This window comes from Anastrepha ludens, chromosome 5 (genome assembly GCF_028408465.1).
Source record: "Anastrepha ludens isolate Willacy chromosome 5, idAnaLude1.1, whole genome shotgun sequence".
NCBI lineage: Eukaryota > Metazoa > Arthropoda > Insecta > Diptera > Tephritidae > Anastrepha > Anastrepha ludens.
Window position 1 is genome coordinate 81,399,940 of NC_071501.1, and position 15,658 is coordinate 81,415,597.

The following is a 15,658-nucleotide window of genomic DNA, read 5'->3' on the forward strand; positions in this document are numbered from 1 at the left end:
AAAAACATCGAAAAAAATTGAAAAAAAAATTTTAAGAGTCAGCGAATTTCATTTTATGATTTGCAATTTTTTAAGTTACGACATTTTTTATGGTAAAACATATTTTATGGTGTGACATAATATTTAGAAAAAAAATATTATTATTAATTTTGACCAAATTAAATAAAGTTTAAATATGTTTTGTTAAAACTTATTTCCATAATTTCCATTATTTCGAAAATTTTTTTAAGAGCAATATAATGTATTTCAAGATATGCCATATTTTATGCTGTGACATTTTTTATGTTGCGACATATTTTATGGTAAAACATATTTTATGGTAAAACATATTTTATGGTATGACATTATATTAAAAAATAAACGATTAAAATTTTTTTTGATTACAAGATTCGATAATATTTCAAAAAATCTTTTTAAAGCTTGTTTTCATAAAGTTCGAATAAAATTTCAAACACTTTTCAAGAGCTATATACCATAACTTATTTCAAGGTATAGGGTATTTAGGGCATGAAATTTAGTGTTTTTGTTAAAAATTATATAGCCTCTCTTAGTAAAATACCTTGCACCGAGCCTGGACTATTGAATCACGAATTGAAATTTATTGTGGGGTGCAGTAAATTATTGATTGTTAAAAGTGTGGTGTGGAAGTATTGTTAAAAAATCATATCTCTAACTACGAATATGGCAGAAAATACAATTTGAGAAGTGCTAAAATTTATTTGGTGGTGTGCCATATTTTTATGCCATGGTATAACATGTCTAACTACGAAAATGGTAAAAAATACACTTTGAAGCGGGCTAATATTTATTTGGTGTTATGCCATATTTTATGTCATGACAAATTTTTATGCCATGGTACAACATGTCTAACCACGAAAATGGCAAAAATACACTTTGAAGCGGGCTAATATTTATTTGGCGTTATGCCATATTTTTTGGCATGCCATGGTATAACGTCTCTAACTACCAACATGGCAAAAAATACACTTTGAAGCTTTACAAGATTTATTAGCGTTTTGCCATATTTTATGTCATGCCCAATTTTCATACCATGGTATAATATCTCTAACCATGAAAATGGCAAAAACTTAACATAGAAGCATACTAAAATTTATTTGGCGTTATGCCATATGCCATCAAATTTGGTATTACAAATTTTGTGCCACACTTTGTTTTTATTAAAAATTGGATGTGACGTAAAATTGCTCCTTTTACTACAACCTTAATTGAGTTTAACAAAATCTCTAAATTAGATAGAGTTTTCATTTTCAAAAGAGTGCCTATTGAAATGTTTGAAAATTTATTTAAAATGTTTTATTTGTGCTTTCTTTTGTATTGCCTACTATCCATAGAATATATCTACTGAGCCTATAAGAATCTATTATAATCATTACCATAATAAATAAAATAAATAAATAAATAAACTTCTGCTATAGAAATGCCTGCGAAAGGAGCTGTATGAGACCAGCTATACGCTAAAATTCTTTAAATAGCATCTAGATAGGTAGGGAGGTACGTCTGGTGGCTGCCAATATGACACAGTTAGACCTGTCGTAGGTCCATTGTGATACCACTGGAATTTCTTCCTTACACTTCATCCCTTTTAAGCCATCCTACGGCTTTTATGAACGAGCTTGAATTGCATCAACGTACTACTTTTTTTCTTTCTATATATGCAACATATACAACATTTTGTAATTTTAAGCAACTCATTCAATTTAGTTTCATTACTTCAGTTTCAGCATTCATTAATCTGTTACCCAGTCGACGACTATTCTTTTCTTGCACTCAATCAAAAGCTCTTAAGTCAATTAAAAAACAGTTTGGCAGTGGCTAACGGGCACACAACTGAGGTTGCTAAATCATTTTAAATACCTTTAGCTGCGAAACTGGATGCAAATGTGCACACACACATACATAAATGCATATAAAAAGGCATTCAAGCGTGAAGCCGCAAGATAATTAAAAATTCTAAGTAATTTGAGCGCAACCGAAGTCAAAGTTCTTTATTTTAAAGCAAATGTTTATTTGAATATACTTTTTATTCTTACAGTTTCATGCCTTGCAATTGCAGTCAACACACGGATGTGTTGCGCAAGCCTACCTATGCGCATTTATTTTCATTCCGGGTGCGACATGTAACTCTTGAGTAATTTGCTTTCGCAATTCCCCACTAAAGTGCAGAAAATTTGATTTTATATGAATGTTTAAATGTCAACTGCACTGCCACAATTATATGCAATTTGTTGCGAAACTTAATTAGCCATGATGGCTATCTGTGGGCAGTCGATGAATGAGTGAATTAGTGAGTCATTCCGGCAGCGATTAAATCGACGGATTTGCTCCAAATTTGGTAATACATAGAGGCACGAAATGAAAATCCAGCAAATTAGTTCACTACAGCAATTAACCTTATTTAGCTTTCGAGGGCGCGCATGCAACAAATACATACTACATACATATATACACACACATGCATGCATGATAACTTGGCGCATACTAACATTCATGGCTGCAGTATATTAATTGCCAATCATTTCAATTCGCCACTCCTGCAGACACACACACTCACATACACTAGTTTTTGCTAATTTAATATAATACACACTTATATGGATGTGTGTGTGCGTATTTATAATAAATGTAATATATAAGTCAGCGAATATGCTCCATTTTAGCATTCAGCTGCATATTCTGTGGCGGCGCATGTTTGAGGTTTTTGCACAGTTTCAGTTTTCCAATCAGTCTATGCACTTTCAAAAAGTTATCTGCTGTCAAGGTTGCTTAAGAAAAATATATTAATGGTTAATTATTTAATAATTTAAAAGTTTCATACCAAAAAAGGGGATAAGTTGTTTTTGCACAACTGTCGGCTAAAATCAAAGCTTGCATATTTTTATTACTATAGAAAAAATATATATAAATATTTTCTTATAAAAAAAAATATTTTAACTTCTATGCATTTTGCTATATAAGGAGAAGCTTAATGCATAGAATTTTTAGTTAAAAAAAATTATTGAAATTGCAAAACTTAACCACCAAAAAGGCAGCATCTATGTGAAGCGCGCATGCAGTAGATATTTTAAGTGATGGGAATAAAAAATACCAAAAATCGAATAATTACCACATTTTTATGTCAAAAACTGAAAATCGCTTCTTAGAAAATCTCAGAACGCGCATTTAACAGCTGTAAATAAAAGCTAATACGGCTGGTTACTGGATGATTACCTTTCGGTAGCGCCCGTACTCGAAACTCACTGTGGTCATGAAACACCCCTTGATTGAAACTTCTTTTTCTAAAAGTGGAATTGCGTTTCGTGTAGAACAAAATGTGCACGACCGTTTTAATATTAAACAGGAATGAAAACGGATCAACCCCAGTTGTTATAAATTGCACTTAAAGAAGTGCAGTATAGAATAAAAATCTCTAAAAGTTAGCTAAGGTTGACCTGGCTGGCTGAAAGCCATCACATAGACCTATTTATTCTTAGTGTTACCAGATGGAGCTAGAGCCTTTCGTTTCCTTGTAGTAGGCTTCTTTTAACAGGCCTGCGTTTTTTGCGAATCTAAGTAAACTTTGGAGCTCTATCTCCGAGTGGTTTTCTAACTTCTCATATTTCAAAGCTCCTAAGCATTTTAATCTGGTTCTAGCTAATGCAGGGCAGGAACATAAAAGTTGTTCTAACGTTTCTCTCTCTTCTAGTTCATTACAAAATCTGCAGCTATCGTTGTTTGTAATTTCTATCTTGTATGCGTGCGCCGCTAGTAAATTGTGGCCTGTCAGCATACCTACGATAGTTCTGCTTTCTTTTCTAGACAGAGAAAAATCTCACAAACCGTCACCAAAAATTTTTTTTTATAAAAATCAACCCATTTCTGTAGCCTATTAAAACTTAATATAGCACACGAAACAATTATAAGACCAACTGAATTTCGTATATTTTTATTATCAGTGTAGCCCTAACAATTTATGTTTTTAATATTTAAACTTTTCATGATAAATGTTTTAAAAATATTCAGAAATAGGCGTACATTTCATGAAACTTAAATTAATTACTAAGAAACGAAAAATCTGCAGAACAAAAACAGTATAAAACCAATTTGTATTACAATATATTATATTTAAAATAAGTAAAAATAACTCTTGGCGTTAGTTTATTATTTGGAGCTTAGTAAATTATCTTCCCTCTTTCTTTGGTTATAAATCGTCGAAGCACCGATTTGATTAAATTTTTTATAGTATTTTGATCCTTTTTTGAGAACTCGATATTAATAATATTAATATTAATTTTTTTGCAGTGAGGTTGGGTTAAAAATGCCTTCGCACCATATAGTAACCGTCGCTACTACGTGTGTGTTGATTGCACTAAAAATATATATCGCACCCTAAATACAAAAGGGTCACAACTCAAAACGTACCTTCTGCTCAAATATGAACGAGACGTTATCAATAAAACGGTCCGCGGATGACATATGGCAAAAATAAATTTTTTGTTTTTTGGTAGGAGTGTTATAAGCTTACATGGCAAATTTCAGCGTGATATGTCACATAGTTTGTTTTCTGTGCTACTGTAAACAAGTCAAGCTCGAGTGTGGAAAATTTTGAGTTGTGACCCTTTTGTATTTAGGGTGCGATATATATTCAGATACTGTTCTGTATAAAGAAGCCACTCTGAGAGCGCAGATGCGTTGCACAGATTGCAGAGTTTTCCGCCGGCATTGCACTTTTACCGCAATCTGCCCATATTTCGCATAAGAGAATCGAGTTCGTTGTGTTCATTAAAAGTTTTCGCTTGTTCTGCGTTGGACATCCAAGGTTTGCCATGAGCTTACTTAACATGCCGCTTACTTTGGCAGCTCTTGTGGCAGCATGACTTATGTGCGCCCAGTAAGTTAGCCTTGTGTCTGATTGCACTCCTAGGTATTTGACCACTCTTTTTGTCGATAAAGTGGAATCGAGTACTTGAATATTTACTTCTAATGGGAACTTCTTCTTCTTCTAAGGATATTAGCGCTATCAAACTGTCAGCAATTTTTGAAAACCGACTGAAAACTGATTGCCCATACATTTTCGACTGGGATAAGGTTATTGTTCTTTAACTATATTCAGTAAGTACGATTTGTTATAGATAAAAATTAAAGTATTTATTTAAAAAAGCATTAATTTTTTTTTTTTTTTTTGTTTAACTTATTATTTTTTACTATTACCACTATCATTAGCATACATAAAATTCTGAATTATCTTCGAAATATTAAATATTTTACGTTTTTATAAATTTGTGGTTCTTCTAGGTATTATTTTTATATATCACAACCCTCTTAAAAGTACAAGAAATGCAATATTTTCTTAAAAATCTTTCAGTTTTTGAAGTGAAACTTCTTTAGGCGCGTCGGGGGCCCCAAGGCAGATTGAAAATAGGCGAGTGAAACGGTAAGTTCGGAGCGTTACCGAAATCCGTCAAATGGGCGGGGCCAAGGAGCAGCTGCTCCTTCCCACTCTCGCCTATTCGCTCTCTCGCATCGCAAGCGCTGAACGATGTGAGGGAATCACCGAGACACGCAATTATCTCTTTTATATACAAGTAAATAACGTGTGGAGACTATAATAGAGGATTTTCGCTTTAAAAATTAGTTTGACACTGGTATTTGAACAAATTTCTATTGAAGAATACTTAGTTACACAACGAAATACTTCGTCAGGCCTTCTTCTTCTAGAAGATAAACCAGTGCAAAAATGCAAACGTCTCTAGCACACCCTGTAGCGAAAAATTTCGAAATAATATGAACTGAAATGTATATAACACACAAGTAAGCATTGAAGTAGACTAGCGACATGCAGGCAACCGACAATCGACAACCGACAACGGGTATTATAGATAGCCATAGCCCGTGCAAATGAGTGCTGTGTGTGAGTATCAGATAAAGCGCCGATTGAATGTGTGTAAGCGGGAAAGCAATAAGAAACTGCTGTGAAGTAAATAGATGGTAAGTATGGAGGGCAAAAAATACCATTGGAAGTGCAAAGAAATGTCAGCGTCAAGTGCAACACTGCACCCAAGTGTCAAATTTGAAGCTAATAAGGACAAAAATAAATAGTACAAATTTATGTGGAGTGATATAGAAAAAAAAATATGAAAACCTGAATTTAACACGAGAGAGGGGGGAGGGATCTAAACCGGGGCTCCCATGCATGGAACAACCAACTAAGAAGTTTCACTTCTACCGTGCGTGAGTCTGACATACCCTAGTTTTTTTTTTTTTAATTTTAATTTTTTTGGTTTGGGAATAAGTTTCCGTCCTCGTAAAAGAGGTGTCGCTACTGATACTACTTTCGTGTTCCCTCTAGTAATATACTGGTTATTTGAAGGTGTATATGTGAGATCTCGATTGCAGTAGTTGTTATTCGTTTGACGCGTAAAGATCCTTTTTTTATCTGACGTTAAAAATACTACGTTCGTCCCGAAAAAGCATTTGCAACTGAAACGCATTTCATCTATTATTAACTCCTTAAAACCATCACTGGCGATCGTTATCGACTGCAGCTAATGCGTTTGAATCGAGCTCTCAAGGAAAAGCGGCCGAGATGGGATTAGACGTGACAAACTGATTTTGCTGCATGACAACGCCAGGCCACACGTTGCTAAATCGGTCCAGAAATATTTAGAGGTATTGAATTGGGAAATCTTGCCCCACCCGCCGTACTCCCTAAATATTGCACCTTCGGATTACCATCTGTTCTGATCAATGCAGTCAGCCCTTATTAAAGAACGGTTCATTTCTTACGAGAGCATCGCAAACTTGCTTAATGGATGAATAAAAATGATGGCCAAAAGAACTCGAATTTTTCGTCAGAGAAATCCTTATGCTGCCTGAATCATGGAGTAAAGTTGTAACTTTCAATAGCTCATTACTTCACATAATATCCATTTTTATTTAATTGTTTAAATAATTCGTGACTTTGGCTAAGAAAGGTCGCAAACTTATTCCCACACATTTTGGGAAAATTAATACATTTTAATACAAAATGAAAAACTTTCTTGCGATTATTATTCCTAAAAATAACAGAAATTAAATATTTTCTTGAAAACCCCTCAATTTTTTTAATTTTTAATTTTTATGTTTTATTATTCTTTTAATACATTTTCCTAAAATGTCTTTTTATATATTTGTTCTTTTAAATATTTTTTATTATTCTTCCTAACAATACAATAAATTCACCATTTTTTTTTTTTTAATTTTTGATTTTTTTTTTTTTTATCTATACTATAAAGGTGAATGTCTGTACGTTGTCCGCGCATCACTACGAAAGGACAACACCAAATGACGTAAAAATTTTTATACATTCATATTTTCACCCAATGAAGGTTATATACATGTTTTTATGATGGAACTCCCTTCCCACAGCCCCCAGGCCGCGCCACCACTCTCAGTCGTCACTAATAATCGAATATTTGCTTAAATTTTATCTAACAAATCTTAGTTTTTCCTATTTCCCACTATTTATAGCACACTCTAGACTTCATAATCTGCATAAGCTCATAATCCACTATGACCCAAATGCAAAGTTCAAAAACGGTTTGAGATAGAAAATTAATAAAAATAATTTTGCTTGATATTTTTCTGATTGGTTGTTTTGATTTTATTCAACGAGGCATAGCAACGGATGCCGGGTATTGTAATATTATGGTTATTAATAAAAAATTATTTTCTATGAAATTATTGTTTGTAATTGATTTATATACATACCCTAAATCCCTCAAAACTACTCCTACGCGAGCGGGGCCGCGGGTTAAAGCTAGTAATCTTTATTTCTCATTAGTTATTAAACATTTTGTAGTTTTCGTTACTACCACTTTCATAAAAGTACATAAAATCCAAGATTTTCCTAAAAGTATTTTTAATTTCCCATTGCATAAATATTTCTTTGAAAACTCAATAAATTCCATTTGCTGTTAATATTTCAAAAATTCACCCATCCCATATGCAACGCGAAAATGTTCAGTTGGCGATGCCAAGAAAACCACAAAATTGTGATTGGTTTCCGTTACTTGCTTTTCTTGCTTAACAAAGCAATTTCCTGCGCAAATGTCTGCTATTGTAAATAAGCTTTGCTTTGTTGCTGTTGTTGTTGTTTTTTAGTATTTTAGCGGTCACTGTTTGGCTGCCTTTTTATAACATTTCAATTCCCAGCGAACGGCTGCCAATTTAACGCTGTCACATTCACTGGCCTTGGCGGCGTTACATGTAAGCATGCCTTGTTGCATTTGCTATTGTTGTTGTGGTTGGCGTGGTTTTCGCTAGCATTCGAATCATAATTATGCAATTTGGCAGCAAATTGACTGGTTAACAACTGGTTAATCATATTGATGAGCAGCAAATACTATAATTTTTTCCAAACGACGCACACAAATATTGAGTGGCAAGCTGCTTCACTCACACACATTCGTACACCTGGAGAATTTTTTGTTTTTTGCATATGTGCCATGTTGTGATACGCCTATTTTCTTTCAAATTCAAATATATGCGTGTATCCGCCTGTATTTCGACTTCGTTAAAAGTTCATTAGTCACCGGCGGTAACCGCCAGCTGTCAACGGCGACTCGGGCACTACTACAAAAAAACTAACGTAAAAATAAAAGTCAAAATAAATGCATACTTATAAGCATGTAAAGATTTATATTAAGATACAGTACTCTGCGTTTGCCAACTATGCAATTAGCCATGGCTGTGCCTTTAACAATTATTGTGGCAGTGGCAGTGGCAGCAGAGGCGGCAGTAGCCGCAGTAGCCACTGTAGTAGCTGCCACAGTTGTGTTACACGTGGCCCGCCGTGGCTGTGGCTAGGCGAGTTTGACACGCCATTGTCATTCATCACACTTACTCTGCGTCGCTGTGGCGGCAAACAAATGGTTTATTTGGTCATAAGGCATGCGTTGGCACTAACATTTGCCACCACCGTGAAAATCTTGGCACCTTGGTTGATAGCCAATTGTGTTGATTTTTGTTTTTTGAGGTCACATTTCACTTGCCAGCACTTCCTTTGAGGGTTCGACTGTTGCATTTCATTGCATTGTTTCGATAAATATTTTCAGGCATCTGCTTCAAATGGGAGTTAATGGTACCTACATACATATACCTATATTCACATATAACTGTTTATTTATAAAGCTCAAAATGATTCGCAAAAGTTTCATCTACCTCATGTTTCGCAAAGAAATTTCACCAGGAAATGACCTACATTTTTTTACTTCACTTTTATCAAATCATTTCATATTTCTCTTTAAATACTCGCTTCATCAATTCTCAGTCAAACTATTTTTTGTTATTAATTCACCTGTCAAACTCCAACATAGGTGTGTGTATGTATGTAATATAATTCACTCGAAATGCTGGCTTAATGCATCTTTTCTTTGGCATCAATTGAGTCGAACAGCGAGCCACTTGCAGCTGTCACTGAGCGTCATATCGGCGGTGAACTACTTTCCGTTGAGTGTGGAGAGATTGTGTTGGATCTGCGTGTGTATATATATCATGTAATACTGACAGACCATTATGTGTGCTTCGAATAGAAAAATAACCAGAGTAACAATAAAAGTAATAGTGTGGCCTATGCAAACAAATATTATGTCATGAGATGTTTTCGAAGGGCAAAAGATATTTCTCACAGAGTGTGGACTAGCGCAGCGTACAAACATTACTGTCAATTTCCTGAGTGGCTAGAAAAAGATCTAAATTTATTGCATCAGCATTGTGCTGGTGGTAATAGTGGAGGTGTTTTCTGAATGCCATTTTGATACACCTCCTGTAAAACCACTGCTTTCTATTAGTCGAGCCATCTTAATTTGGCTATCATCTATTTTCTTTCGTGCAATTTCTACCAAGTTAGTAGAGCACCCAGACTTAGGCACTCTCACACAGGTGGTGAAAAAATTGTTCCTTAGATTCTTCTTGATTGCAGCTTCAACATCTTTCGTTGTACGGCCACCCCATATTCTTGGCATGGTCGCGCAAAGGCCAGTGGCCGGTTATTGTTGGCGTAATTCTGAATATGTATGCTCGTGGCTTTCTTAACGACTCGTCAGTTCTGGACTTGTTGAAATTGGTCACGTTTGTTTAGTTATTTTGCAGGTATCCGTATTAGTCCATCCGTCAACGGACTACTTCTGAAATAGCAAAGAGATGTTCCTTTGACGCACGCCTTAGATACAACCTATTTCTGCAGCTTCGGACCCTGTCTTGCCAGTTCATCGGCTTTCTCATTTTCTTCTATGTTTCTATGGACAGGCACTCAGGTGAGAGTGATGCCTGTCGTACGCACTAAAGCTTTAAGTTCTTCCTTATATTGTCCAACGATTTTTGAATCGGTTGTAGGCGACTTTAAGGCAAAGATGGCTGCTTGTTGTCCATTCAAAGATGTTGGCAGGGTGACTTTGCAGTTTTTCAATTGACTCGGACTGCATTTTACCAACCGAGAAAATGGTCGTATCGTCTGCAAACGTGGCTGTGGCATTTCTGATTGATGGGTAAGTCACAGGTAGAATGTAAATAAAGGTTGGGCCCCAATACACTAGCCTGTGGAACGCCAGCTTTAATTTCTTAATAATAATTTTATAAATCCGAATGATAAATCTAAATTAGTCCAATCAGCAAAAATGCGACGCAAACGCTAGTCATTTCGCTTGAACTCTTGCACTTCGGCGTCTTCTGCAAAGCTTCGCTCTATGAACTTCGTGAACAAATTTGTTATTAATTGGAAGCGTTGTTCTATTCGTAATGACACTTACTTATACAAAAAAACAAGTCAACATAGTGAAAAACAGAGGCTCATCTGCTTCGAGAACTATCAGTTATTATTAATTTTGAAGTTTTAAGAAATCATTTGATGCTGCACTTACTTAGGCCATGACACTACAACCGTATGTCGATTTTGGCCGAATCTAAAACATTGCGTCATTTACCTCGGCTCGGTGCTTGCTGGCGCCAGTTGGTGACCCCGTGTGTTGCCATGTTGTGCCTCATTCGATCTCCCCAAAGTATATTAGGTCTTCCTCTTCTTCGCCGCCAACTATTGGGTTCCCTCTCGAAGAATTGCAGTACCGGAGCACTTTCGTTCATCCTCAAGACATGGTTGAGCCAGCCGCTGTATTTTAATGTGCTCCAACGGATACGGATTTCACATTAGCTTATGCGAAGAGAACCAAAGTTTTTCCGGAGAATTTTTCTCTCGAACGCTCCCAGTGCTCTCTCATCAGTGGTCATCATCGCCCAAACTTCTGCGCCATATACAAAGACGGGGATGATTAGGCTCTTTTACAACATTGTTCTCGTTTTTCACGAGTGGGCTCTACTTCTCAATTACCTATTGAGCCCAAGTGGGCAAGAGTTATGCTTCGTTTAATCTTTAAGCGGGCGTCGTTCTGGCTGTTTACACTGGTTCCTAGATAAACAAAGTCCTTCACCGCTTCAAATTCGCGGTTGCCAACAGTGACGTGTTGTCCAAGACACGAGGACTCTTTGTATGTTGATAGCAAGTACTTTGTTTTAATCTCGGTCACCGCAAGACCCACTCTTTCTGCTTACTTCTCCAGATTGTAGTTCGCTGAATATACCGCGCGCTTTTTCAGGCCGACAATATCAATACCGTCAGCATACGCCGCATGAAATTAAGCTGCACAAGATAAAAAAAATTATCAAGACACAGTTGATGTAATTAGAAAAATAAAGTATAAGTTATGAATAAATAAAGAGGACTTAACATAAATTAAATAAATTTGTCTTGTTTTTGTTTTATTGGTGTGTTAAAGTGTGAACTCCCTTGCCAAGAGAAATGAGAAAATTAGCACCTTCTTCAGGCAATTTTCCACTGAATTGCATGGCTGCATCTTTTATAGGTTGTTTTGAGCGCGTTCCTTATTAAATTTTTTGTTTGCGTCTTATTATTTCATTTATTATCTTATAAATTGAGGGAGCTACAGTTTGTATGCCACCTCAAAACAGCAGCTGCTTCTTATGAGAACCTTCCTTGTGGCAGAAATACACTCCGAGGTTAGAAAAAACCCTTTTCTATCATTTCAGCAGGCATGTGGGTTTCGAACCCGTGCACTACTGAATGGTAGTCAAACTCAAACCCATTCGGCTGCAACGGCCACTACAATTGCAATGCAATAACAAACAATGTAAATTGACTTACAGGTTCCACATTTAATATTTCTTAAGTAACCATTACTTTTTATTCGCCACTTTCTCAAAGCATTAAAAAAGCGCATTGCAAAGAACAGCGGGTAAGCCAACAAAAAGAGAAACAAAAGAAAATTTTGCAATAAATTCGCAACACAGGCACAGCAGCGTGGCAAAAACAGTCGAACATGCAACATGCGACGCCAACGTAGTGTGCAGCGTCTAATACACACTCACACACACGCACAGACAAATGTATACATGCAAAGCCAAATGCACAAATTGTTATTGCATGTAGCATGGCAAGTGTTTGCATTGATGCAACAAACTAACAGCAATAACAACATGTCAACTACGTGCACAACGAAACTGAAAACGAAACTGAAACTGAAACCGCAACAAAAGCGCAAAATTGCAAAGAAACAAAAACTTTGAAAAGAATCAAATAAAAAACACATCAACAAAACGGGTGCAACATTTCGTGGTGATGCGCGCACTGTCCCGCCTCCCCGCTGCGCGCTGTGTACTCGTCTGCCTATTGCCGTAATGTGGCTGTGCACTTTGTCAAGTTGGGTTCATGCGCAATTCGCTATTCATTCGCGGCGCTCAGCTGTTGCCAATGCGCCAATAGTTGTTGGTGCAATCAACAGCATGTAGCATGGTGATTGTTGTAGTTGTTGATGTTGCACTACACGTAAAGGTTGCACTACATACATACTAAGTAATTGCGTACGAATACTTGTTGCAGACACTATGCGGCTCGAACCGCCTGTCGTTGTGTTGTTGTGCGCGCGGCAGTTATTTTCTTATGGCTGGCGTAAATTCTCCCAAGCAGTGCGGCGGCGTATGAACAATTTTTTTTTTAGTTTTCGTTTGTTTTTGTTTTTCAGTTTGTTGTTACTTTTTCGCTCGCTCGCCTAACTGCCGCGCTATGTAATTTTCAGAACTCGTTGTTGTTGTGCTGTCGACATTGCCGTTGTGTGTGCGACAATTGTTTTGGCTTCTTGCACTTGTTTAGTGTTATTATTGCTTGCTGTCATTGTTGTTGTTGTTGTCATTACCGCATAGTTGACAGTTGCATTCATGTCAGTCAGTCACAGTCAGTTTGTGCCGCCGCCTACCGCCTGCCGCGCCGTCTGTGTTGCGGTTACAGCCCACCTTCGCTTCACAGTTGTTATGCATTGTTTTTGTTAAATTTGTTGCTAGTGTCGTTTTTTTTGTTTGCTTGTTTGTTGTGGGTCGTTGCACGCCTGCTGACACCACCGCCACCGCCGCTGCTGCTGCTGCCATTGTTGCAATTGTTGTCATTGTTGTCATTGTTTGCATTATTTCATTGCGTCAAAATCACTATTGCTGCAACTCGCATTTTAACGGGTGTATTGTTTGAGCTGCAAAGTGTTTTTCCAACTCGTTTTTTTTTTTGTGTTTCATTTTTATTTTCGATATCGCTCGCCGTTGATGAGTTGGGGATATTTCAAGAATTCATCTCATCAAATGGTGCGTTAATGGGTTTGTGTAAACTAAGTAATCGCTGAATGATAAATTCACATGTGCGCATGTGAATGCAATTCTGCATTGTTAATCATAAAATCAACATTTTGTATAAACATTTTTGCTATACTTTGCCATAAATTCCTTTTGCAATGCATATTTATGAGCGCATGCATGTGGGTACCTATGTATGTGTATGTATGTGTGTGTATATTTGAATGAATATGCGTTTCCATAATTTGTTGGCGCTCTGCGCACTGTTGTGCCCATTAATAACAATTAAGCTTTGATAAATGATTTTCTGAACTGAATTGAATTTACGATTACTGCCGTGGAATACAGTCACGACGCATGCAATTTATTAGAAGTATTCCAAGATGTTACAATTTCGTGTATATTTATCTATCTACATCATATACAATAAGCTCCTGAAATAAGTATCTAAGCTAATAATTACGCAAAAAATGCTCCGATTTATAGGAGTGTTTTGTGCTTCAAAGCTGGTCTTCCCTAGAAGACCCTTATCTGACACAAATCTCATAAAGTTACAAAAGAGGCGTGAATATAAACCAAAATATTTTAACACTAGATTTACGAGTGTTGATTATATACAAATTTTAACTGAAGTGAGCCAATTTGACTCATACAACAAAATTGAAGATTTTCGAAGAAGAAAGAGTCACAACTAAATTTAAACAAAAGATTTATTATTAAAAACTTCACTGAAAATATATTTTTATAATAACTATGTTTTTTAAGCAGAGGAGAGGCGGCATGTATATAGGTACCTCTGCTTTCAGTGACGGATCCAAGATGGAATCTAGAGTAGGAGCGGGGATTTTCTCTAAATCAGCCAATATGTCAGTCTCCTTTAAACTGCCGGACACGAGCAGCGTGCAAAATGCTTCAGGGTCGCTGTTGGGAGGGAGACATTAACATTTTTTCCGATAGTCAAGCTGCGATCAAGGCCCTGTCGTCACCGTACTGCAGCGCTCATCTGGTTAACTCCTGTAAGAAGGAACTCAAAGGTCTCGAACGTGCAGGAAACATTTCCCTCATCTGGGTTCCTGGGCAAAGGAATATAGAAAGAAATGAAATTGCCGATGAACTTGCCAGGAAGGGTGCGACAGAACCGGTAAACTGGACAATTTCTTTCTCAAAAAAGCGCAAGACAGATGCAGGTCTGTCATATCGTGTGCTACTTCAGAAACACTATGGCCGCAATACGATAGAAACAGGAAACTTAAGGTGTTGGGAGTCCCTGGCCATTCAATTTCCAAACTCATTGCGGTGTTCACTGGTCATTGGGTGATCGGAACTCATGCGGAGAAGCTTAGACTTCCGTACAACCCCTATTGCAGAAGCTGTGAAAATCCTGCAGAGAAGGAGACTGTTGAGCACTTTCTCTGCAAATGTTCGGCTCTGGCGGCTTGAAGTTCCTTAGCGTGCCCTTTGGGGATGGCTTGAGGAAATTCTCCAGGCTAGATCCCTTTTCTCTCCTCCACTACATCAACAGCACTGGATGGCTGTAGATGGTTTTCTCTTCCTTCGATATCTCAATCAGATGATTTAAAGCTCATGTCCGTAGTCAAGGTGACACTTCACACTAAAAAAATCGTTTGCTGTTTTTTGTTTGTTCCATTCAGTTTTGAGTTACAGGATGTTAACCTATTTTCGGCCCCGATCTCTGGAATCTGAGCTACGACGGGATCTTCAGCATAGAAATGTGAGAAGATACATATCTAGTGGGATACATGGACTATATAGCGGCGGTCATACCAGCTCGGAACACTGAAAACGCTGGGAGGAAGCTGAACCAAGTTATGATAAGGACGAGAATATGTCTTGAGGATCACGGCCTGGAACTCATCAAACATAAGACCAAAGTCATCCTTATGACACAAGGCAACAGCAAAGGTCACGGGAATGCTATGTAGATAAATGGCAACATGGCACAGAACAAAAGAAGGCTAATCATAGGGACGACAAA